At 47.5% G+C, this 23,982-nt stretch overlaps 1 protein-coding gene across 1 annotated transcript in view; it reads left to right on the forward strand.

The window, feature by feature from the left end:
* Positions 1-178: 178 nt before the first annotated feature.
* The window catches only part of CD82 (CD82 molecule), a 59,662-nt gene continuing 35,858 nt past the window's right edge, over positions 179-23,982 (forward strand). The window contains exon 1 of the mRNA XM_018569892.1: positions 179-346. The gene's annotated coding sequence lies outside the window, so the exon portion shown is untranslated. The remainder of the gene's footprint in view (positions 347-23,982) is intronic.

Consider the following 23,982-nt stretch of genomic DNA (forward strand, 5'->3'; position numbering starts at 1 on the left):
GGGGGTACAGTCCGCTCACGGGTGACACCATTGGAGGGGTGACGATATAATATAACATTACATAATATAATACACTACTACAGTATAATGGGGGTAGGCAGTACGGTGGCAGCAGGGTGTCATTCCGGGACACGGCCACCAGGTGTCAGCAGAGGGCGCACTCCGCGGCTCTTTGTTGGATGGGAGGTGAGCGGCGGAAAGTTTTTCGATCACATCGTCTGCTGGCAGCTCGGAGTGCGGAGCTCTGACATCGCGATCCGGGAACAGAGGACACATCGCCCGATCCGGGAACAGAGGACACATCGCCCGATCCGAAGAGGAGGCCACACACCGACACAACACTCAGGTAGGATGGGAGACACGATTGTAACGTCCAGTGACCCCGCTCACCCCATATGTCAGGGAGGGGAGATTGTTACAATGACTTCCCTGTGTGATACATTGTATATGATATTCGGTGTATATGTGTGTGCGATCGATGTCCGGGGATCTGATCTTGTATAGGCAGATCGGTGATCAGGAAGTGCAGCACGAGGTAGAGGGGAGGAGATGTAACAGAGACACGTCTACACTGATCCGACTGTATACACTGTGTGTGCCCCGACTGTATGCACTGTGTGTGCCCCGACTGTATGCACTGTGTGTGCCCCGACTGTATGCACTGTGTGTGCCCCGACTGTATGACTGCACTGACTATACACTGTGTGTGCCCCGACTGTATACACTGACTGTATACACTGTGTGTGCCCCGACTGTATAAACTGACTGCACCGACTATACACTGTGTGTGCCCCCCGACTGTATACACTGTGTGTGCCCCCCGACTGTATACACTGACTGTACATAGTGTGATGTATGTATGCTGATTGTACACGGTGTCATGCACCAGGGCTGCCTGTGATACATACGTGTAATGTGTGTACAGTGTCATGTGTGTTCAGTGTGACAGTATGTGGGTCTCTGTATGTCATGTGACTGCGCTGGTCTGATCTCCACTCTCATTGCCTACAATGACTGCACCGTGTACACTGTATGTGTGCAGATCCCATATAATTAGGAATGTGCAGTCTTCTAGGTTTACAGGTCCATAACCTGATGTGACAAACTGTCTGCTGTGTATACTGCACTCTGTATTAAGATCTATATACCGATCACTGACCTGTGTATACTGTGCTCTGTATACAGATCTACATACCGATCACTGCCCTGTGTATACTGTGCTCTGTATACAGATCTACATACCGATCACTGACCTGTGTATACTCTGTATACAGATCTATATATCGATCACTGCCCTGTGTATACTGTGCTCTGTATACAGATCTACATACCGATCACTGACCTGTGTATACTGTGCTCTGTATACAGATCTACATACCGATCACTGACCTGTGTACACTGCATTCTATGCACGGAGCATTCCATCTCTTTATGACCCCCATGGGGTTGTTGGCGGAGTGAACACGCCGTGTATACAGAACATCATTAGGCTACATGTGACTGACATGACCCCCGTCACGCATGGCAGGAACGCAGCATGTCCATCCTGGCTCGGGGCCCCTGTGGGTCTGGTGGGAGCCATTCATAGCACATAGTAGAGATTCCAGAGCTCTCCCTGGATGGGATGAGTGTATACTCAGGAATCATCCTCCAGGTTTGGTGAGCGCGCTCCGCGTCGCCTCCATATACATTTGTTGATATAACGTCGGCGACATTCTAGGCCGATCAGTCAGCGTTATGTAACTGGTAATTGGCAGGCGGGTCCGACGGAGGATTCCAGACCGGGTCCGGCATGTGTACAGCGATTGGAAGGTCGCTCCACCCAAAACTGGAATTTCATTCATCATCTTCAGTACATATGTCATTGGTTGGAGTGATTTCTGCACCCCGTTCCCTGGCTCCGCCCCCCTCCCCCCCTTCCAATATCTCACCCTTCCTGTTGATATTTTCATTAAAGCCGAACCCCCCGACGGGTATTTATCCTCCAACCTGATCCGTAGGGACGCCTGTGCTGACAGGAGGTAGGTACGCTGCCATTGCCGGCCGAATTGCTGAAAATGCTATTTGTCCCAGGTATGCTGATCTGCAAAGTACTCATTAAAGCCTCAAGAAGACTGAACAGGCTCCAGACTGAGTGAACGGGCTTTATGTAATCTGGGGGCGGCTGCAGGAGACGACTGGGGACGGCTGCAGGAGACGACTGGGGACGGCTGCAGGAGACGACTGGGGACGGCTGCAGTAGCCCGCTAGCTGATCTTTGCCTCCCGGCACTTTCCAAACAGCCAGTAAAAAAAACCTTCAAAGTTAAAAATTTGCAGCGTATCTTCTACTGTATTTGTACTAATTAAACTCCTCCTGACCCCGTTCCAGTAACTTGTCACCAGCAAATTCCTTACTGTCACTTGGATTGCCCGGTTGACCTTGTGTTATGGTGGAGCTGCCCTGCTTGTTACCTGGGAGAAGCTCACCTGTGGCCCCGCCTCCCTCCTCCCTGCACAGAGCGGAGTCGGGTTACACAGGTGCAGCTGGAACACATCCCAGGGAAAGCTGCCGTTTCTCTTTTCATTTTGCACTCCGTCACTGAGCTGTAGACATTTGCCACTGCGGCTCCCTACTGCTCCCTTCTGCTCCCTTCTCCTCCGGGCACCACCGAGACATTGTTATCCAGCAATCCGAGAGCGGAGGTAACGAGATCGTTCCTAATCTGATACAGGAACTGGTTGGGTGAGTCTCATTGAAACTTTTCTTATCGAAAGCAAAGAAATAACAAGTTTTGTTAGAATTCTCAGATGCAATTGATGGAGGTGCCCTCCGCACACCTTTCAGCAGTCCCGGCCAACAATCAAATAAATGGTGCTCGAAGTAACTTCACGGATGGCACCGTGCAAAACACAAGATTGAAGAAAATAGGTCACCAGCACTCCATAAGTTAAAATGAATGAGTCCTTTTAATGGACAATGATGTCACAGAAATCCAACATGAGCCGACGTTTCGGGGCCACACAGGGTCCCTTCTTCAAGGCAAGAGATGTGACGATCCTTGCCTTGAAGAAGGGACCCTGTGTGGCCCCGAAACGTCGGCTCATGTTGGATTTCTGTGACATCATTGTCCATTAAAAGGACTCATTCATTTTAACTTATGGAGTGCTGGTGACCTATTTTCTTCAATCTTGTTAGAATTCTCAACACCAGGGATGTCCAAACTGCGGCCCTCCAGCTGTGAAACTACAAATCCCATGAAGTATCTCTCTCCGTGAGAATCTTGCAAAGCCTCATGGGATTTGTAGTTCCACCACAGCTGGAGGGCCGCAGTTTGGACATCCCTGCTCTACACTATATGGGCAAACGTTTCTGGGCACCTGACCATCGTTCCTGGCCAAACGGATGTGGAGACCCGTCCAAAGTATTGAGTTCAGGTGTTGCAAGTGAAGGGTTCTGTTAATGCAAAGACATTGAGGACTTGTTCACACAGAAAACGGGTGCGTTCCAGAGCGGTAGCTTCTGGAACGCTCTGCTAAGGAAACTTCCCTCGCATTCAAGGGGCGGGAGGGGGCGTGGCTTTCCGTTCTGCCCTATTTTTGCGCTTGCAGTGGAACGTAAGCAAAGTTTTGCCACGCGTCCGATCGCACTGCGTGCGGAAAGGGGGGCGTGGAAGCGGTGCCATTGAATTCAATGCACTGCCACGCCCCCTCCTGCCCCAGAGCGTTGGGGGGAAGTTTCTTAGCGATCACGGTGCGTTCCAGCAGCCACCGCTCTGGGACGCACCCGCTTTCGGTGTGAACATGCCATTTTCCGGACTAGATCTGATCTAGAAAATGGTGTGAACCTGCCCGCAGTTTCAGTGCGTTGCAGACCAGACAAAATAAGACATGCAATATTTTTCTGGTCTGGTCTAGAACAGACTGCGCTGGTGTGAACAGAGGCCAGAAATAGCATAGGGATACATTAGGATGCATTTTGGGTCTGGAAACGGTCTGGCCTGGTCTGGTCTGGAGATGATGTGGTGTGAATGGGCCCTTAGAGCATTGATACTTTGTGGCGACAGTTTGAGGAAGGCAATTTCCCCAAAACATGGCTTGATGAGTGTGGCGTGGAGGTACTCAAGTGGCCTACAGAGAGCCCTGATCTCAACCCTACTGGACACCTTCAAGAGGAATCGGAATGCAGATTGTGAGTCCGGTCTTCTCACCCAACATCAGTACCTGACCTCATAACTGGGCACAAATTCCCAAAGACACCCTCCAAAACCTTTTGGAAAGCCTACCCAGAAAAGTTATAGCTGCAACAAGAAGGCCAACTCTATCAATCGCCATCGCTTTGGAATGGGATGTCTAATGAGCTTATATATATGTGATGGTCAGGTGACCATTTCATGAAGGTTTGATCACTAAGCCGGAGAGAAGGAGCAAAGTTAAATCTTTCTTTCAAGACGTTCTTCAGAAAGTGCTAGCTCCTTGGTTCTCTTACTGATCCTTTGCCTTCAACACTTGGAGTCATTGACCCGGAACAGGTCTTTCACCGACTCCTGATCTGAGCTTCCTTGTTCTAAGTTCAAACCTCCACAAGGAAGAGATGGCTTGATAGCCGGCGCAGCCAGCGTTCTCAGAAGCGAGCGCACCGCCAGCCTTTCGCAGTCCACTCATGAAAGCTTTCTTTTATTTTCTATATATAACATTGCTGACCTTTGACCTGCCTCTCCACATTATTAAGTACGCAGCGACTTAAACATTAACTTGTAATAAAGACACAATTGGAAAGCGAAAGGGGAGCTTTATCAGCCCCGGCACGTTTTACGAAGAGGGAACTCCACGCTACCTGAAAATTAGGATTATGTTTGAGGAGCCGTAGAACTGGAACAGTCAACACTTTCAGCTGCTTTCAGATGTAGACACACCCGGGAGCAAAGGTGCCGCTCGCCCTTTAATCTCTATTTCCCCAGTCATCTTCCAGGACAGCCATCGAGATATAGGCTCCGCCTGCCTGCAACAGGAAACACATCAACCACATTAAATAAATAGACTCCTACATATTGGGCAACATCAAAGGTTCATTTTTAAAGGGATCAGAAGTAGTCGGCAATTACCTTTCTCCATTCACTCCCACCACCAGGTTGACGTTGGGATTAACTCACCTACTCCAGGCACTTAGGCCCCGTTCACACCGGGGCGGTTGCAGATCAGCGCAAATTTTAAAAGGGCGGTTTCGGGCATTTTTTATTGTGTTTTCAGAGTTCAACGGCCAAAACCGCGCTGATCAGCATTGAAATCTATATGGAAACCGCTCTGATTTGCGTGGGAAAAAAAAGGGTCAGGGAGCATTTCGCACGGCAGACGGTTCGGATCGCGTGAAGCCACGCGGTTGCATGAACGGTCCCCATAACAATGTATGTGATCGTTCATGTCGGCGGTTCAACAGGGCCTTAGTGGCACCAGGACATGTGATCAAGAAAAAAACATGGCTCTGGGGAGGTGATTCATGCCAGGGCTAATGGTGACATGATGGGCACTACGTTTCCCAAGCAGACATGTTGTGGACCGGGATTGGTGTCTTAGCAGAAGATCAGAGGGACCGGATTCAGGAGGTGTACCTGTGGCTATCAGTCTTGCAGTTCCCAGTGTGACTTGTAGCTCTATAACAGGGGTGGGGAACCTCCAGCCCGCCAGCTGTGGGGAAACTACAAATGCCATGAGGCATTGCAGGATTCTCGCAGCCACAGGCATGACTCCCAGAGACAGATGCATCATGGGATTTGTAGTTTCACCCCAGCTGGAGGGCCAGAGGTTTCCCACGTCGGCTCTAAAAATATCTCGAGTGCCAAGATTGCCTATCCCTGGATCAGTCCATCCAAAATTGACATCTCCATGTTCAGAAGATTGTGGAGCGTTTTCTACTATTCTCTACATTGTTCTACAATTTCTCTTGGGGTATCTATTGGTGAGATCTCTGCCCGGGTCTGCACATCTGCTATGCCCATTATAAGGGGGGGGGTTCCACCATGCCTTTTGGATTTTTAATTATTGTATAATCTAGAGCCGAAGTAAGAAACTTCCAGCTCACGGGGAACCATGATGCAGTGCAAGAATTTGGCAGCCACCGACATGAATCCCAGTGGTAGAGGCATGATGGAATTTTTAGTTTGAAGACAGTGCTGAGGTTGCCTACTCATGTTATTGAGGATGTAACGGGATGAGCTGAACATACAAAAGTTGTCGGGAACCCCCAAACCTCTCAGGTGAACAGAAATCCAGCTGGGAATTAGGGTAGTGAGACCTCACTGATGCAGTAGCCAACATGTAAAAGAAGGTAGGGATGAGCGCAGTCCACCAGGCTTCTAATATTCCAAATCATCCTACCATTGCCACCTATTGAGGGATTGACAGTCAACAGTGGCTCAGTGGTTACCACTTCTGCCTTGCAACACTGGGGTCATGGGTTAGAATCCCACCCAGGGAACTGTCTGCATGGAGTTTGCATGTTCTCGCTCCAAAGGCATGCTGGTCGATTAAATGGAATTGGACCTAGTATGGAGGATGGGGACCTTAGATAGTTAGCTCCTTGGTAGAGGACATGCTGGTAGATTATAGTGGCTCCTCTCTGAATTGGACCTAGTATGGAGGGTGGGGACCTTAGATAGTAAGCTCCTTGGTAGAGGACATGCTGGTAGATTATAGTGGCTCCTCTCTGAATTGGACCTAGTATGGAGGGTGGGGACCTTAGATAGTAAGCTCCTTGGTAGAGGACATGCTGGTAGATTATAGTGGCTCCTCTCTGAATTGGACCTAGTATGGAGGGTGGGGACCTTAGATTGTAAGCTCTTTGGGTTCAGGGTCTGATGTGGCTGTATAGTATGTAAAGCGTTGTGTAAACTAGATGGCATTGTTGGCCATCTCTAGTGAAGCGGTAGACCCAGCCGTCTGTGTGGACACTTTATTTGTTTGGTGGACTGCTGCGTGTCCAAGCTCTCATTTCACTGTAACATATTTCCCTAAGGGAATGGGAATTTGCAGCTATAGGGAAAGCCGGTTATGACATCAATTACGAGAAAGTGTTTAAGAAACGTGGAAGAGTGACGGCAGATAAAGTTTTCAGGAAGCCTCAGCATGGAAAGCACCTTCATTATTAGAACAGGATTCATATCAAGCCTGCTTTGTATTCACTGATAGGAAAATCCCCAACAGTGACCTACAGCTGGTGCTGCCCCCACATCAGAAGATGATATTCCAGGACTCGAAAGCTGGCCCTTCGGGGAAACAAACACTTGATACTCTGATTCACAATATAAGAGCTGAAGAGGGATTTCCCTAACCTCCTAGCGGGCTATAGCTTTCTGATAGCGGCGGACATGTGACTGCAGCTGATTATGAAGACAGTCGGAGACTGAGGACATCCTACAGGAGTGATTATAGACCGAGGGGTATACTACAGGAGACAATCAGAGACTGAGGATATTCTACTGTAGTGATAATAGACTGGGGGTAGACTACAGGAGACATCCAGAGACGGCCATCACATTCTCAAATAATTCATCCCCACACAGCTACCTCCTCATGTATCATTTCCCCCTCCTCTTTTAGATTGTAAGCCCTCAGGGGCAGGGCCCTCTTTACCATCTTGTCCTGAATGGTATTGTAATTGTAATGTCTTCCTTATATTGTAAAGCGCTGCACAAACTGTTGGCGCTATATAAATACTATGTAATAATAATTATAGAGGCTGTGGAGACCAGACTAGCAGCCAGGTGGGACTGAGGATCAGGTCGGTATTATACAGGATTTGTACAGCACCAACTGTTTGCGCAGTGCTTTACAAAATGGAGGGAGACAATATAGTTAAAGGAGAACTATGAGGCGATTGCTTTTCACTCACCTCATAGTTCTAGCCGACCTGTGACAATGAGACTGTCACAGGTCGGCTCAGTAGATCGGGAGGTAAGCGAACACATACCGGCGTTAGCTCCCCTCTCGATCCTGTCACGGCTCTCTGCCGTGACAGGGGAGGGGCTGGATTCCCCCCCCCCCCCTCCGATCCGCCAGCGCTGACTGGCGGAACGGACGGGGGAGGGGGCGGGTACAGCTGGCTCTGCCTCTAGATAGGCAGAGCCAGCTGTCACTCACGCAGCTGGGCGGATCCCAACACAATTGTCGGGATCCGCTTCAGCTGCGGCGTCTCAATATACCACGAGCTACAGCTCGCGGTAAACTGAGCCTAGGGTGACAGGAGGACGCTAGTTTGTGTCCTCCCGTTACCCTAAGGAGAACTATGGGGAAAAGCCTTAACCCCATAGTTCTTCTTCTTCTTTTAACAATCGCTCCCTAGACCAAAACGAGCAGTTAACCCTTGCAGTATGGGGGTAGCCCCACTGTAAGGGTTCATTTTGTTTCTGCCTGTAGTCGTTCTTTAAACTTACCTGGGAGCATTTCTATGCCATGTAAAAGCCGCCCTCTAGACTATGCTGAGATCTAGACCTGATGCTAACTGAACTGCATTTTAGGTGTACTGGCCCCTTAAGTGTGACAATAGCTACAATATAACAATTGGCAGATATCATCGGAATATAAGAGCTGTTCTTTCTCTGTTGTAGTGTATCTGTGTGTTGCTTCCCCCCCCCATTCATAGCCTGTGGTGGCTTTAGCTGACCTTCGATCCTGTTTTCCATCCTGCAGAAGGGGTGAGACTCACAGATGTTCCACCTCCGGCTGGAGCCAGGAACAGCAGGGCCAGGGAAGGGGAAAGGGGCGACCTCTGCTCCATAGTAGGTGAATACACAGCCAAATCCAGTGAAAGTACTCCGAGCTGTTGTCCTGACCCCCGCACGGAGCTTTGTGAAGGGTCACTGTTTCTGCAGGATGTTTTTCCCATTATCAGTGACGGCTGCAGGCCATGCAGACCTGGGAATTCCTATGTATTGGCCATGGATTGAGGATCAGGTGAGTATATCTTTTTTAGACCCTAGACCAAAACAAGCACCTGACCCTTGCAGTATGGGGGTAGCCCCACTGCAGGGCGTTAACTGTTGAAATGCTCGGAGTTGTCCTTTTAAATGTCCTTTCCTTCAGTGTCCTTTCTCCAGGATGGAGGAACTGAATGCTGGGAGGATCTGTCATTGATTTAGGAAAATGGGAGACTTTCCAATATATGATTTTTTTTCTTCTTCACTTGTAGCCTTGAACGTCCCAGAAAATTTGACTAGAAGATTCAGTTCCCTAGCACAGCCCCCCTCCCTCCATGCACATCCTAGCCCTGTCCTCTTCTGGGAGCTCATCAGCCCCTCATCTCCCTGTGTAACCTTGTATTTAGCAGCTGGGATTGGAGTGAAGTGGAGCACTATAGAGCAGGGGTGGGCAACCTTGGCACTCCTGCTGTTGTGCAACTACAACTCCCATTAGGCATTGCAAGACTCTGACAGTCACAGGCATGACTCCCAGAGGCACGGTGGGGTTTGAAGTTTGGTAACACTGAGAATCGCCTCATGTGACCCGTTTCATTTAACCAGTTGACATCCGCGGTGTTAAACCCCCTTCCCATCCAGGCCATTTTTCAGTATTCAGTGCTGCGGTACTTTGACTGACATATAGGAGTCAGCCGTCCGTCCGGTTTTTCTTAACGGGCAGATGGCAAGAGGTTAATTTAACATCTGGTTTGATGGTGAAAATGCCCTCTTGCCCCTCCAATTGTTTTTCTTTGGATGGGTTGAACACGACCTGCAGAATACACCCGCTCATCTTCTCATCCTGCTATGAGAGAAAACAGTGCCGCCCTTTTGAAACCTTCCCCGTCATTGTTTTTCGCTGTAGTGCGCACCGTGCCCAACACTCAATTTTAGAATATGTTCAGATAAGGGTGTATTATTTTCTATCTAAATATATCTGTAGAATGACATTCATTTGTCATGACTTCCTGTCCCTAGCTGGCTGTACGTGCCCATCTGCCCACTCCTTGGTATGACACAACAGGAACGTTTAACCAGTTAGGCCCATAAGTGTAGTGTAACCCAGACCAAGTAACAAAAATATCATATAATGCAAAAAAAATGAGAGGGAGAGAGAGAATGCACCAATACCGAGTATTTGGGCGAGTACTCGTAATCGTCCAAATGCTCCGATACCGGAATTTCTGGTCAGAGGAAGATTTCTTCTGACTGGCAGTGCCGTAGGGGAACATGGAGCCGGCTTCTAGGTAACTCAGGAAGTCAGGTGGCGAGTAATGACCCGCCTCCCGGGTTCCTGATTGGCCGAGAAGCCAGCTCCATGCCGTTTGGCTGGGAAGCCATCGTCCCCGCCAATCAACATCGTACCGGCCGAACAGCCGGCTCCTTTGCTGATTGGCTGGAAAGCTGGCTTTCCAGCCAATCAGCATGGAGCTGGCTTCCTGGCCAGTCAGGAAGCCGGGAGGCAGGTCATTACCTGCCGCCCAGCTTCCTGATTTGCCGGGAAGCCGGCTCGCTGCTTATTGGCTGGGAAGCCAGTTTGCCGGCCAAACAACATGGAGCCGGCTTCCCGGGCAATCAGCCGGGCGTCATGTCATTACCTGGCACGCAGCTTCCTGATTGCCCAGGAAGTCCGAACCATGCCAGAGGAAGCACCGGTATCGGCTAGTACCGAAAGCAAAATATCGGTACTCGATACTGAAAAAACAGTATTGGTTCATCCCCAATATATAGATTTTCTTTTAAACGTGGGCCATACAGCACTCCAATTTTGGCCAATTTCTTCTGAATCAGACATTCTAATGTAACACCTCATTATGTACGGCCCTTTTGGTGATGTCAAGGGGTCAGGTTGAGGGCCCCCTATATCTCATGAGTTGACCACCACTGTTCTCACCTATCCGATCGATCAATCCCCAAAACACAGCCACATTGGGGCTTTGTCATGATGCCTTGAGGATATTAAACAACCACCAAGTATCTCTAGGTCAGGAGTCATCTGATTTTTATGCACACCTTTTTTTTTGTACCTGTACTCTTTTGTATTGGAAACCAGCTCATGAATAGTTAAAGCCATGAGAAAACATAACAACCAAAAAATCCACCCAAATCCATTGCAGTGTAAATCATTTGGGTTTTCTTTAGTGCTTCTTGTGCCTTGACTTTGACCTTTGCAGCCTGTGTCTCAGTAATCAATAAAAGGGGTGGAGCTTGGAACCAGGGAACACGCCAGTCTGTATTTTCTCAGGCTCAGATTGGGTGATGTTCGGAAAATAAGAACACTAGTAGGTATAGGTATTTGGGGGCACGGGGGCAGCCGTCAGGCGAATGACATTAGGTCAACAAGCTGTTTGATTCCCTTTTGTGTGTTTTTAAATGCAGAGCTATCGATAACACAAAATCACCTGCACTCCATGCAGCATACAGACCTTAACGGAGGGTTGGTGCTTGAAGTGACAACACGGATGGCGCCGTGCAAAGCTAAATGCATAGCTTTCTTCTTTGACTGAAAAGCACCTTTTAATTCGGAGGAAAGCGTAATGTACCGTCAGTAACCCGTGGCAACACATCTTCAGCTTCCATGAGTTTAGAGCAGAGAGAACAGTGGAAGGCTGCTGATTGATGGCTCGGGATTGCTGCACTTTGCTCATTGCTCCTTGCCATACTGCAGGCTGGAACTCTGAGCTCCTTTTTGAATCTTTTCATTATAACATTATATTTCAAATCTACAGACTATGGATCCTTTTAGCCCGCTGGCATGAACAGAAATCATCACATTACAAGCTACTTACTGGCCTTTTAAATGTGCTACCTCTGTCCTTAAAATTAAATAAATGACATATTTGCAGTTTAATGCTACACATTAACCCATTCATTATAAGGGGGGTTGGGTTCTATGGGAAAATCCATCTCTTTCAGCCTTTCAACGTGCATGGTGGCACTCTGTACCATCGTACAATTCAATGGTGGTACATTGTGCACTTGTGTACTGTAATAATCAGGGCCGGATTTCCCACGAGGCCAACTGAGGCAGCAGGGAGTAGAGGGGCAGCAGGGGTGTGGAATTCCTATCTCCCGACGCCCGGGATATGCAGTTCCAGGCGCCGGGCGGGTAGGTGTTTTCTACATTTAGCCCTGCTTTGGGCAAAATGGGGTAAATGTACAGCGGGGAAGCCGCCACTTGCTTTGTACAAGTGATCTCGGCGAAGTTGCCGAGATCACTTGGATTGCAAGCTGCATACAGGGGGGAGTATTGAGGAACCTGGCATTGGGGCAGCAGAGATAGTAAATCCGGCCCTGGTAATAATATACAAATGCAGATTTTATTCTTGTATACTATAGTGGTGGAGAAATATACTATTATATATAGTAGCGGCATCTCCTATAATGTTTTATATTATAACAGCGTTGCATGCTGTCTGGAGACTACTGTCCAAAAAGAAGTAAATAAACGGGTGACCAATGACCGGGTAAAGGGTTTTTCTGTCATCGTGGTTATTGGTGACAGTCTGGTCACAGTAAGCTCCTCTTGCACGTGCTTCCTTTTAAAGGAGAACTATGAGATGAGTGATTTCCACTCACCTCATAGTTCTAGCCGACCTGTGACAATGAGACTGTCACAGGTCGGCTCAGTAGATCGGGAGGTGAACGAACACAAACCGGGTTCGCTCACCTCTCGATCCTGTCACGGCTCTCTGCTGTGACAGGGGGAGGGGCTGGATTCCCCGCTCCGATCTGCCAGTGCTGACTGGCGGAACGGACGGACGGACGGACTGGCGGAACGGACGGGGAGGGGGCGGTACAGCTGGCTCTGCCTCTAGATGGGCAGAGGCAGCCCATGGCTCTATGGGGAAAAACACTGACCCCATAGTTCTCCTTTTAATACACGAATACAAAATTTACAATTGTGCGCTCACTCAAGTGTGCATGAGTAATTTAAACATTACGAATCAGCATGTGCCCTTGTGCGTGGAGGTCCAGCACACCTGTAACATAGATCTACAGCTACATGTCCTAAAGGGGTTAAGGAATGTTTTCCATTTCCAGGCTGAGCACATCAATTGCTTGGCAGCATAATTATCTGCATTTAAAGTGGAGCAGAGTGGAAAATACAGACGCTGTCCCTAAGGTGGGTGAAGCATTTGCAGAATATTCTGATGATTGTATAAAGTTATGTAGAGCACTTGCTGAGGGATGTCAGTTGGATCGAATAGAGCTAGACGTGGCAATCTAGAGAGGCGGCGAGACTTGCTGAGCTCCCATTGATTCTATGGGTGGCACACTGTACCGGCATACATGTCAATGGTGGAACATTGCGCACTTGTATGCTGTAGTAATAAACAAGTACAGATTTTATTCTTGTATACTATAGTGATAGTGCTTTTGTATACAGTAGCGGCTTCACCTGTAATGTCTTATATTATAACGGCTTTGCATGCTACTGTTTGTGTGCTGTGCCAGAGACGCATTGTACACTGTTGCTGGCCATACACCAGTAGAACTTGTCTCCAAAAAAAATATTTCTCAATGTTTGTTCAATTTATATCCGGAATTTATTTAGCGCTAACAATTTACGCAGCGCTTTATATACGGCACATTGACATCAGTCCCTGCCCTCGAGGAGCTTACAATCTCAGGTCCCTATCTCGTATACTAGGGACAATTTAGACATGAGCCAATTAACCTACCAGCATGTTTTTGGAATGTAGGAGGAAATCAGAGTACCTTGGGGAAACCCACAGCAAGCACAGGGAGAACATGCTCCTTGCAGATAGTGTCCTGAGAGGGATTCGAACCGGGGACCCCCAATGCTGCAAGCCAGCACTAGTTAATGGGGTCAAATTGACAATTTCAACCATAGTGATGAAAAAAATGGAAGGAGTAGGATAGAAAAAGTTTCTCAAACAAAATTCTAACAGAACTCCGTCAAGTGTCTGGCATTATCGAATGTCCTGATGAGATTTTTCGTATAGACCTTCGTACGGCCGGCTTTACACTAAGCATTCATCGTCTGTCATTCACACGCTGAATTTTGAGTGCAGGGCAGCCTTTGCTCTCTCCCATTCCCCCACCCCCTCTCTCTCAAAGCTTGGGACAGCATGGGAACCAGATGGGGGAGGGGGAAGGGCAGGGAACGCCAGGATAACAAGGGCTTAGACCAGACAATGGCTGTCAAAGGACACAATTGCGGGGGTCTCCCAGTCTCAGCGGGGTAACGTGCAATCCTGCAGTAAATGCGGCATCTTGTTGGTACAGTGTGGCCCCTTGCCTGTGCAAACTGGATCTAAGCAGCCAAGTGAGATCTTAACTACTCAGTGTCCGTGTCCTGCTGTGTCAGGGCAGTGAGGAATACATTAGTCACGGATAAGCCTTCCCAGGCCTTTTACAAAAAAAATTAAAATCTATTTTTAGCCAAAATCCGATCTTACACAAAAATCCTCCAAGTGACATTTCCAAGAACTTCCCAAAATAACGCAAGCCTTAGTAATTGACCTGCTGATTCTGAGGAGTAATGAGGAGTCTTCATGCAAAACTTTTTTTTTTTAGCTTTGGATAGAGCAAAGAAAAGTTATAACCCTTCAGGCCTTTTTTTTTTACTGTCTTTGTCCCCACTTGGGAGGTTTTCCCACACTAGTTCTTTCTGAGGTTCACACGTATGAACGTATTAGGCTTGTCTTGCAAAATACGAGACGCTTGGTAACCATGCAGGAAGGTGGGCCGGGTCAGGTCTCTGGTTAATGAGCAGAATCTGGAGAGATTTCTACATCGTATGGAAGGGTGAAAAACAAAGTGACTCCCTTCATTTTAAGGGCTCATTCACACAGGAATCGGCCGGCACGTACAGCTCCGTATCGGGCAGCTACCGGAAAGGACAGGTGCAGCGTGTGATTAGTACGCAGCCCCTGTCCTTCTCTATGGGACTACTCGGCCATATGCCGCCCTACGCTCACCTGCAGGTGCGGGTGAGTGTACTCATACGCTGACAGGATGCATTGTGTTTGCGTCTGAGCCGGGAAATACGCACACCCGTACGTATCTGCACTTGAGGTGAGCGTAGGGCGGCGTATGGCCGCATAGTCCCATAGAGAAGGACAGGGTCCGCGTACTAATCACACGCAGCACCTGTCCTTCCTGCGAGCTGCGCGATACGGCCGTGCACGCAGCGCGGAGCTGTACGTGCCGGCCGATTCCCGTGTGAAATGGAGGATTCAGGAGCGTCAATGCTGAATGTAGAGACTTTTATTCATCTGGTGAGGGCCCACAAGAACTTCTACGTCGCCAGTGATGCCCAATACAAGAACCATGGCAAGCAGCACATGGACTGGGAAAAAACTGTGTGTCAAGTTTTCCATAATTGGGATCTCCGACACAGGACACAAACATTAGGGAACAGTTGGACTATCCCACCATGTCATGGCATCTCCCTTAATGCGGTCATGTTGTAGACCACGAAGGGGTGGGGGGGCAGCAGCTGTGGATTCATAGAGAGCAAATGCCAGCTTTTTTTCTTAGAAGCAAAGTCAGCCATTGGGCAAGAAAAAGCCCTAAGCCGATACAAGAACGATAACGACATATGATGTCATAGATGATACTGCTTTCCATTGGCCAAAACAGAAATGCCTAAAGCTCTAAAACGCATGAAAAATTCTTCACAAATGCCTGAAACCGCTCAAGTTCAAGTGTGAAAGGGGGCTTATTATCTGTTGACTTTGCTGGTAGATCTATTTATTAATCCACTGTTCTTTCAACATGGTCTGCTCTGGTCTTCCCTTTACCACCCCATGCCCTCTTGTTGGCCACTTGGTGTGATTGCAGCCCTGCACGCTATAGTCATAATTCGCATAAAGGAACGTTGGGGGTCCCGCTTTACCCTGGAACTAAAGGGAACCTTCTTTCTGTACACTCCCGAGACTGTTTGTCTTTAAACCATTTCAATCAAAGCTGACCATCCTGGGCAATTCCAGTAGTGTTCTCTAGTTTGTCCCAACCCCTGTAACTGTTGCTTTTGATGGACAGCTTGGCCTGCATGTAAAAGTGGGGAAAAATATAAATAAAGGCATTCATATACTAAATATCATTATTTCAGGTATCAACCTCAAACCGTTACTAGAATATAATATTTTTTTGCTAGAGTGGGTAGGATGGAGGCACTGTCTACCACCCCCCTAGGAACATTATAAGTTATGAGCTCGGCTGTGCCCACATATGTGAAATTGTCCCCCGTTTGGACCAAGCAACTGTCATCCTACATATGTGGGCAGTCTCGGCAGTTCAATCACTTTCCAAATGTCAGTCATAAGGCAGAGTTTCTCCACTTCCTGCGCCATTGTGGTTGGCAGATCTTTCTGCACAGGAGTGATATGAGTAGCACCGTCGAACTGTTAACCTCAGTCAGTCAGCCCTTGGCTCTATACAGGAAACATATCCGCTTAGTAAATTCAAGATTGAGCATTAAATCTGGGTGACGGAGCCAATCCTGCCTTTTAGGAAAAGTCGTATTTTAAAAACCTAAATCCAACCATTTTTGAAGGTTTTGAACACCGTGGGAAAGAGTGAATTTCCATTATTAGGCATTTATTCCTTTCTGCAACCCCACTTGGGAGATTTTCCCTCACTTCCTGGCTCCAACACCTTTTATAAGAAATGTGAGCAGAGGTTGTCACCAGTACAGGAGACACAGCATGTTTCAGATTTCTGCCCTTCACCCTTCTAAAAATTGTGTCCATGGGATGGGTGGTGTGAAAGTTGTGAAACCAATATAGATAATCCATCCACATAATGACACCAAGGATGGGATTATGTAACCAGAACAGGGCGGCTCCACAACTTTTACACTTCCATTCTGTTCTTGGACAATGATCTTCCTTGACATGTTCCATGTAAGGTTGCCACCTGTCCAGTATTCACCCGGACAGTCCGGGTTTTGAATGCTGTGTCCGAGTTTCATGGCAGCAGAAACCCAGACACAAGATGTCAGGCAGACGGGCAACCACAATTAAGATAGGGGCTACTCTGCCCCCCCCCCCCCCATCCTGAAAATCTCGACTGCGATATTTACATATGAATGGGCGGCGCTATTTACATATGAATAAGCCGTGACTCATTCCCCCCCAAAAAATGTCCGCTCGTCACTAGTGTTTGGGTTTCGCGTGAAAAAGAGGTGGCAACCCTAGTTCCATGGTGGTTGGATAAAGGTATCTGAGACGCCTGTGTGGATATACAGGCTGATAAAGTATCTTCCCGACACTCATTAGAAGAAGTGGTTTTGGGGAACCTACGGAAAGTCTTCAACATTCAATAGAACAAGTCCATTTCAATATGACTAACTGCTAGCTGTACTGTTTCTTAATATAAAGAGGATACTGCAAGAGGAAACTGCTGTGCAATTTGTGTCTGGAAGTTTTGTTATGAGTTGGTCATGCATTTATTCCACCAGAATTGCTACAGTTTTGAGTCATGTAAGCTGCTAAAGTGTGTGCGTGGTGCGGTTGAAGCTTGATTGTTGATATGCATCTGAAATTCCAGTGTGGGGTTGTTACTTTTTTGTTTTTCTTTTTCATAAATTATTTTTATTAAAGGTTTTGTTGCATAAACAGAGTATAGGCCCTCACAGCCTTGAGAGCACACCGTTAGTAAAGTAAATAGTAAACAATTAAATTTAAAAAAAAAAACCCCAGTAAAAGGAACAACCCCTGAACATGGACCCCCCACCTCCTCCCCCCCAGTGGGGGTGTTACTTATTAAAGGAGAACTATGAGGTGAGTGATGTTTCACTCTGCCTCATAGTTCGAGCCGACGTGTGACAATGAAACTCGCACGTCGGCTCAATAGATCGGGAAGTGAGCGAACGCGTACCGTTGCTCGCTCACTTCTCGATATATCCCTGCAGAGAGCCGTGACTGTCACTCTGTCACCCTGCAGAGAGTCTGAGGAGAGACAGCCAGGAGAGAGAGAGAGAGAGAGAGAGATGCAGTAGTCACAGTAACAAGTTTATTGTGCTTGTTGTTTTTTAAATAAAGGTGTTTTTTTTGTTGGTAGAGCTCATTGAGCTCGTCATTTGGAAAGTATATGTCAAGACAAACAATTGTGGGCACCCCTGACCTAATGGGATTTGTGGTTGCACCACAGCTGGGGGGTCAGAGTTTGCCTACCCTGTGGTTTTAGGGGGCTTTGTAAGTGTTGTGGCTCGTGGTTTCCTTTTAACTGTTAAACTGTTAGGGTTAAAGAGGACCCATAAGTCCTGAAAATCTGAATCTCCAGAACTGTGCAGCCTTAGGGTGCCCACACACCTTACGATAATCGTACGATAATCGAGGGAAATCCCGCGATCGTAGGATTATCGTAAGGTGTGTGGAAGCCGTGCGACCTCTACTACTGTAAGGTCGCACGACTTTAAACTTACGAACACGTTCGAAAACCTGCCGAGCATCGTTCGATGTTCGGCGAGTGTGTAGCATGTTCGTAAGATAAAAGCCAGAGGGGACGGTGTGCGCAAGCGAACATTGCCCGTTCTGCATTGCGGTCATCGGAAGCTCTTCCCTCAGGGGAGCGGCTTGCGATCATCGCAAGTACGATCTGCCTGTCCAAGATAGGCAGATCGTACGTTTTTTTTAAGTACCTTACAACCATCGCAAGACAAAAGTCTTGCGATGGTTGTAAGGTGTGTGCCCAGCCTTACTTCTAAGGGACTGGTGTGCGTGCTGTTATTTACTGATTTTCTCTCCTGGTCACAGCAGAAGTGTCAGCTCAGTGTCAGGCTGGAAGGCCCCATTGGCGGCTGAAGATAGAGTGGTCATGCAGCTTGGCATTTCTAGCTCTATGGCCACGTTCACAAGTTTAGTAACTGCGACACGCTGTTCGGTTGACCTGTACAAAGTCGCGTGTTTTCTGATGACCCTGAAAACAAAACCGGGAAGTGAAAGGGATATGTTTAACAGGGCACGGAAGTCACAAGAATACATCCTGACACATCTGAAAAGTAACTTATGCAATGTTATAGTCTATTTATTCGTGACGTGTCACTAGAACAGATGACTGTTCCTAATAATCGCCGGTTCCTTGACATTGGGAGGTACATTCAGTGATGGGTCGGAGTAGTGAATTAAAATATCTTTATGAACTTGCTGGAAATTTTAGATGAATGGCTTGATCTTGACTCGTTCAGCAGATACAAATGAGAACTCAATGTCATGCAAGGACACCGCTGATTCAGCAGATAACAATTGCAAACGGGTCCCTGGTCTGTAATTCATTTAATATCTCATTACGGCTTAAAGTGCATGTCCTGCCAAAACTTTATTTTTTTAAAAGTTTTGCATAGAGTAGGGAAGTGTTAGACCCTTTATTGTGATTTTATTGATGCCTCGTTTCCTGCTGGGGGAATTCCCCCTCTGTTGACCGTTTTCGCAAGGGCAGAAAGTGATGAAAAAGAGTTTACCAGAACAGGAGGTGAGGGTAAATATTCCAATGGGGACACCTGTTCTGGTGATAAAAGTCTAAAGGGTTATTTTCCTCTTTCACTTCCTGTTGCATTTCTGGGACAGTAAGTGAAGGGAAATCTCTCCTTTACAGACTGGAGAAGGTAACCTGGGAAACCTACACTCAAGCGGCGGCCATATTGAGTGGGGCACGTGAGATTAATAACGTGCTGGATTAGTGTGATCCTAGTTCATTTTAATACTTCATTGCTGTGCTGTATGTATATAGGGAAATGCCGCGGCTGGCGTTCATGCAGAAGAGCTTTCTTGTCCAAACCTCTTAGTTCGAACTAAACCGGAAATCGGGCAGTTGGAGAACTCGATAAGTTGGAACTTTCGATAGAACACCGGCATGTGTTCTTAGCTTGAACTTATGCTATCAAACCTCAGCTCCAAGAGTCATCTGCGGCCAACTTTGCAAAGTGAAATAAGGTGGTGGGGATTTCAATCTGTGATCGGCAAAGCTTCATGTTCCTTGCTGGTTGGAGAGTTCTGACTCAATAGTGGGTGTGTCGGGTCAGGTGTGGGATATCTGCAGAGAGACTACTGCTTTAACACAGAGAAAGCAAGGGTCCTTCTCTGTAGCATGCTGGCAGGGGACTGGCTTTTCTACGCACGCTGTAACTACTTTCTTAAGATATGAACCGGAGGACACTTTTTTTTTTTTTTTTAATGCGTCTGAAATGTGTCTGAAAATTCAGTTGGGCTTTGAAGCTGAACTCCAGGAATTACACATAAAACGCAAGGGATGCACCAATACTAGTATTGGTATTGGTATCGGTGCCGATACTGAGTATTTGGGCGAGTACTCATACTCGCCCAAGAGCTCCGATACCCGATACTTACCCCCGATATCGGAACTTCTGTTCATAGGGAGATTTTTCTCTGACCGGCAGTGCCCCGAGGGAACATGAAGCCGGCTTCCCAGCCAATCAGGAAGCCGGGTGGCAGGGGAGTAATGACTCGCCGCCCAGCTTACTGGTTGGCCAGAAAGCCGGCTCCATGCTGTTTGACCAGCTTGCATGTCGATTGGACGGGAAACTGGCTTCCCTGTCAATCTGCATGGAGCCCGGACGGAGGGTAATGAATACGCCGCCTGGGTTCCTGATGGGCCCGTGAAGCTGTCTCCTTGCTAGCAAAAGTACTGGTAACGGTACTCGGTATCGGTGAGTACCGAATGATAAATATCGGCCCTCGTACTCGATACCGAGAAACTGGTACTGGTGCATCCCTATAAAACACCTTTGCAGTGAAGGGTTGTTGTGTCTAAGGGTAGAGGGGTAAGGTTACCTTATTTCTTTCTCTGGCAGGCTTCGGTGCTCCAGATTGTGGGTCGGGCCCTCGCCATTCTCAGCTACAATGAACGGCTATTGGTCCTGCATTGTACTTGAAGACATCAGATTGAGACTGCCAGCCGGAGCACCTTAGAGGAGAGACTGCAAGGGGCCTTGTCACACAGCATGGAGGATACCTGCTGGGGTGAGAAGTAAGGTAAGTATTACCTTAACACTTTCTCTGCCAAGCCCTCGAACATTTTGCACCTCAGCTGGCCACGCCATTTTTGCAAATTTTCCCATTGATTTTCAACTGCTGCGTTGCTAGCGTTTTGTAAAAGACCCCCAAAACCACATATTTTCTAAAAGCGCAGGCCCGGTAGAATAAAAAGATGGTGCCATTACATTTGTAGGCCCTGCGATAATTGCGCAAATGTTTCTCAAAATAACATTAAACCGATAAAACTACACAATTCAATTGATAAAGCACTAAAATCGGTATCCATGCACACAAAAAAACTAAATCTAAAAGATAAAACTGTATTGAGTTAATAAATAACAAATATTTTGACATTTTAAATTGCGCATTTTTGCCAAAAAGGTAAAAAAAAATGAACAGCTATTAATTTAACACGGACCGTCTGGGGGAACAGTTCTGGTATAAGTTCATGGTCGCTTATAGCAGAACTGTAAATGCCAGTGCCGTAAGGCATACTGACCTGGCCACCTGAGAACAGTTTTGTTCCGCCGTATGCCTTACGGCGGTGGCAGCGAAAGGGTTAAAGTATTGTCCTGTGCTTGCCTTATTCCATTAGTGACTGGTTCTCTTTAAATCCACCATGTCTCTAATAACGCTCGCTATTAACATGGGTTGCAGTAATGATATCGTGAAGACATTTGCAGCTGCAAGTACATGTTGTGAAATGCGAGCGGCAGTTTCCCAGAGGCGAACACATGCCGTAGTAACGTGCGGGGAGATAATCGTCCCTTTTCTAAACTTAGCTGGGAACCGGGGATGTCCTGGATCTGGGACGGGTTCCAGCAGCTCGTCCGTTACGGCTCCTGGTAAGACCTAGCGCTGGGCATTGAAAAGATCAGCGAGGGACAAAATTCCTCCCTCCACGTCGTATCACATGACCTACAACGACCGTACCGTGGACGAGAAAGTATTAGTATAGAGTAGTATATTAAAATAAATGAAATCTCCAGTTGCATTAAAGTGATTAGGTGTGTGTGTGTGTGTGTGTGTGTGTGCGCGCGTGTGTGTGCGTGCGTGTGTGTGTGTATCCCAGCTTCTGGGAGGTACGTGTGACATCCTCATGCCGTACTGCTCCCTTCTGGGATAGCTGGACACTCAAGATCTCTTTTAAAATTCACGCCAGCCCATCGCAGGAATGCATTGTTGGGGGATTGCAAGTGGGCAGCAGGCAATGGCGGGGGTCCAAAACATCACCCACAGCTTCCGGAAGCTGGGACAGAGGTGAGTAGTTTTTTAATTTGATCTTTTGTGATATCGTTAGGGCCCATGCACATAAAACTGGAGCAGGCAGAATTTGGAGCAGTTGCTCATGGCTTCTCTTTTCAGTTAAGCTTTAAAAATGAAAGAGGTGATTGGTTGCCATGGACAACTGCTCCAGATTCTGCCTGCTCCAGTTTTGATGAATTCCCCTAATTGTGTACCTATCAGTGCAGCGTTTTTGTTGTTGTTTTTTTTAATGGATCTGAATGTGGGTGTATTGTTTTGTATGGGCCCACACACACAGTGTGTAAAGATGAGTATACGTGAGCTGTGTTCGGATCTGTGAAATCAAAACAGAAAAATCTGCGTCTGAGGTCCCGCGTATGGACCATATTTCACACTGTACACCATGTAAACATTTGTGCTACTGTTTACATGTGAACAGAGCAAATGGACTCTATTGGAGCTGCCTGCGGCCTAGCAACCATGGACGGCAGGCAGCAGGAGCCACCTACAAACCTTCGTTGCTAGGATGCAGGCAACTCAAGGTGCCTAGAGTGCCTTGCTGCTGGGATGCAGGCCGCTCCCGCCTCCTAGCTCCCTTCGTTGCTAAGAAACAGGTGGCCCAAGCTGGCCTGTAACAGCTGAGCGCGACCTGAAACAGAGAAACGTCGACCAGAAACATCCCAGATCCATTTGGTCTAGTAAAACCTAACTAAAATAAAACTGAACGGTGTATGCAGAGGTTGAAGGGTGGGGTGCTGAGGTCCAACTCCCACGGGGCCACTTCATGAACAGGCCCTTACAATCTTTCCATAAGTGTATATGAGCATTTACAATAGTTTAGGCCTTTTATTTACCTATAAAAGCCTTGTGTAGATACCAAATGCACGGAGACTGCTGCTGGGTGCCGCCATCTTGGATGTGATGTCAGCGTTCCTAGCAGACTTGTAGCAGGGGTAGCCAGCTTTGGCCCTCCATCTATGGTAAAACTACAAATCCCATGCGGCATTGCAAGACTCTACAGGCATGACTCCCAGAGGCAGATGCATGCTGGTATATGTAGTTTCACCACAGCTGGTAGGCTAGGGTTGCCACCTTTTCTTCAAGTGAAACCTAAACATTCTAGCAACGTGCTGAAATTTTTTGGGGAAAATTATTCGTGTCTTATTCCTCTGTAAATAACGCCACCCATTCATATGTATATATCACAGTTGAGACTATTTTCAGTGGGGGGGGGTGTCAGTAGCGCCTATCTTAATTTTGGTTACCCCTGTCTGCCTGACATCTTGTGTCCGGGTGTCTGCTGCCATGAAACCTGGGCACAGCATTCAAAACCCGGACTGTCCTGTTGAGTCCTGGACAGGTGGCAACCCTATGGTAAGTTTGACTACCCCTGCTCTATAGTATTTTCCATCATTTATTCCTCTGCATCTACATAAAAGGTTATGTAAGGAGGAAAGAGATGGAGGAGCTGGGCCAACACAGACAGTGATTGGACACTCCCAGAAAAGGGAGGGGACTGGGGTAGGGAATTGACTCATCTGAAGCAGTCAAACCTTCTAGGAAGTTCAGATTCACATTGCAAGTGAATTTAAAAAAAATCATTTATGGAAAGGGAAAACGCTGCAGGTCATACACTTGGATTTGCTTCACTTAGCAAGTAAGCCAGATGGTGGGACATCAGAATTCCTGAACTGTCCGGGGGCCCAGCACGTGCCAAATCGTTGCCCATTTCCAGTTTGATAGCTGTGGATACGTTGTGCTTTCTTTCCAGTGACTCACATTGAAAAACAATATTCCCCTCCGGTAACTGGAACCCTCCCCGCGCTCTAACATATGGGG

Source organism: Nanorana parkeri, unplaced genomic scaffold (assembly GCF_000935625.1).
Source record: "Nanorana parkeri isolate BGI_ZX_2015 unplaced genomic scaffold, ASM93562v1 scaffold1420, whole genome shotgun sequence".
Classification (NCBI taxonomy): Eukaryota; Metazoa; Chordata; class Amphibia; order Anura; family Dicroglossidae; genus Nanorana; species Nanorana parkeri.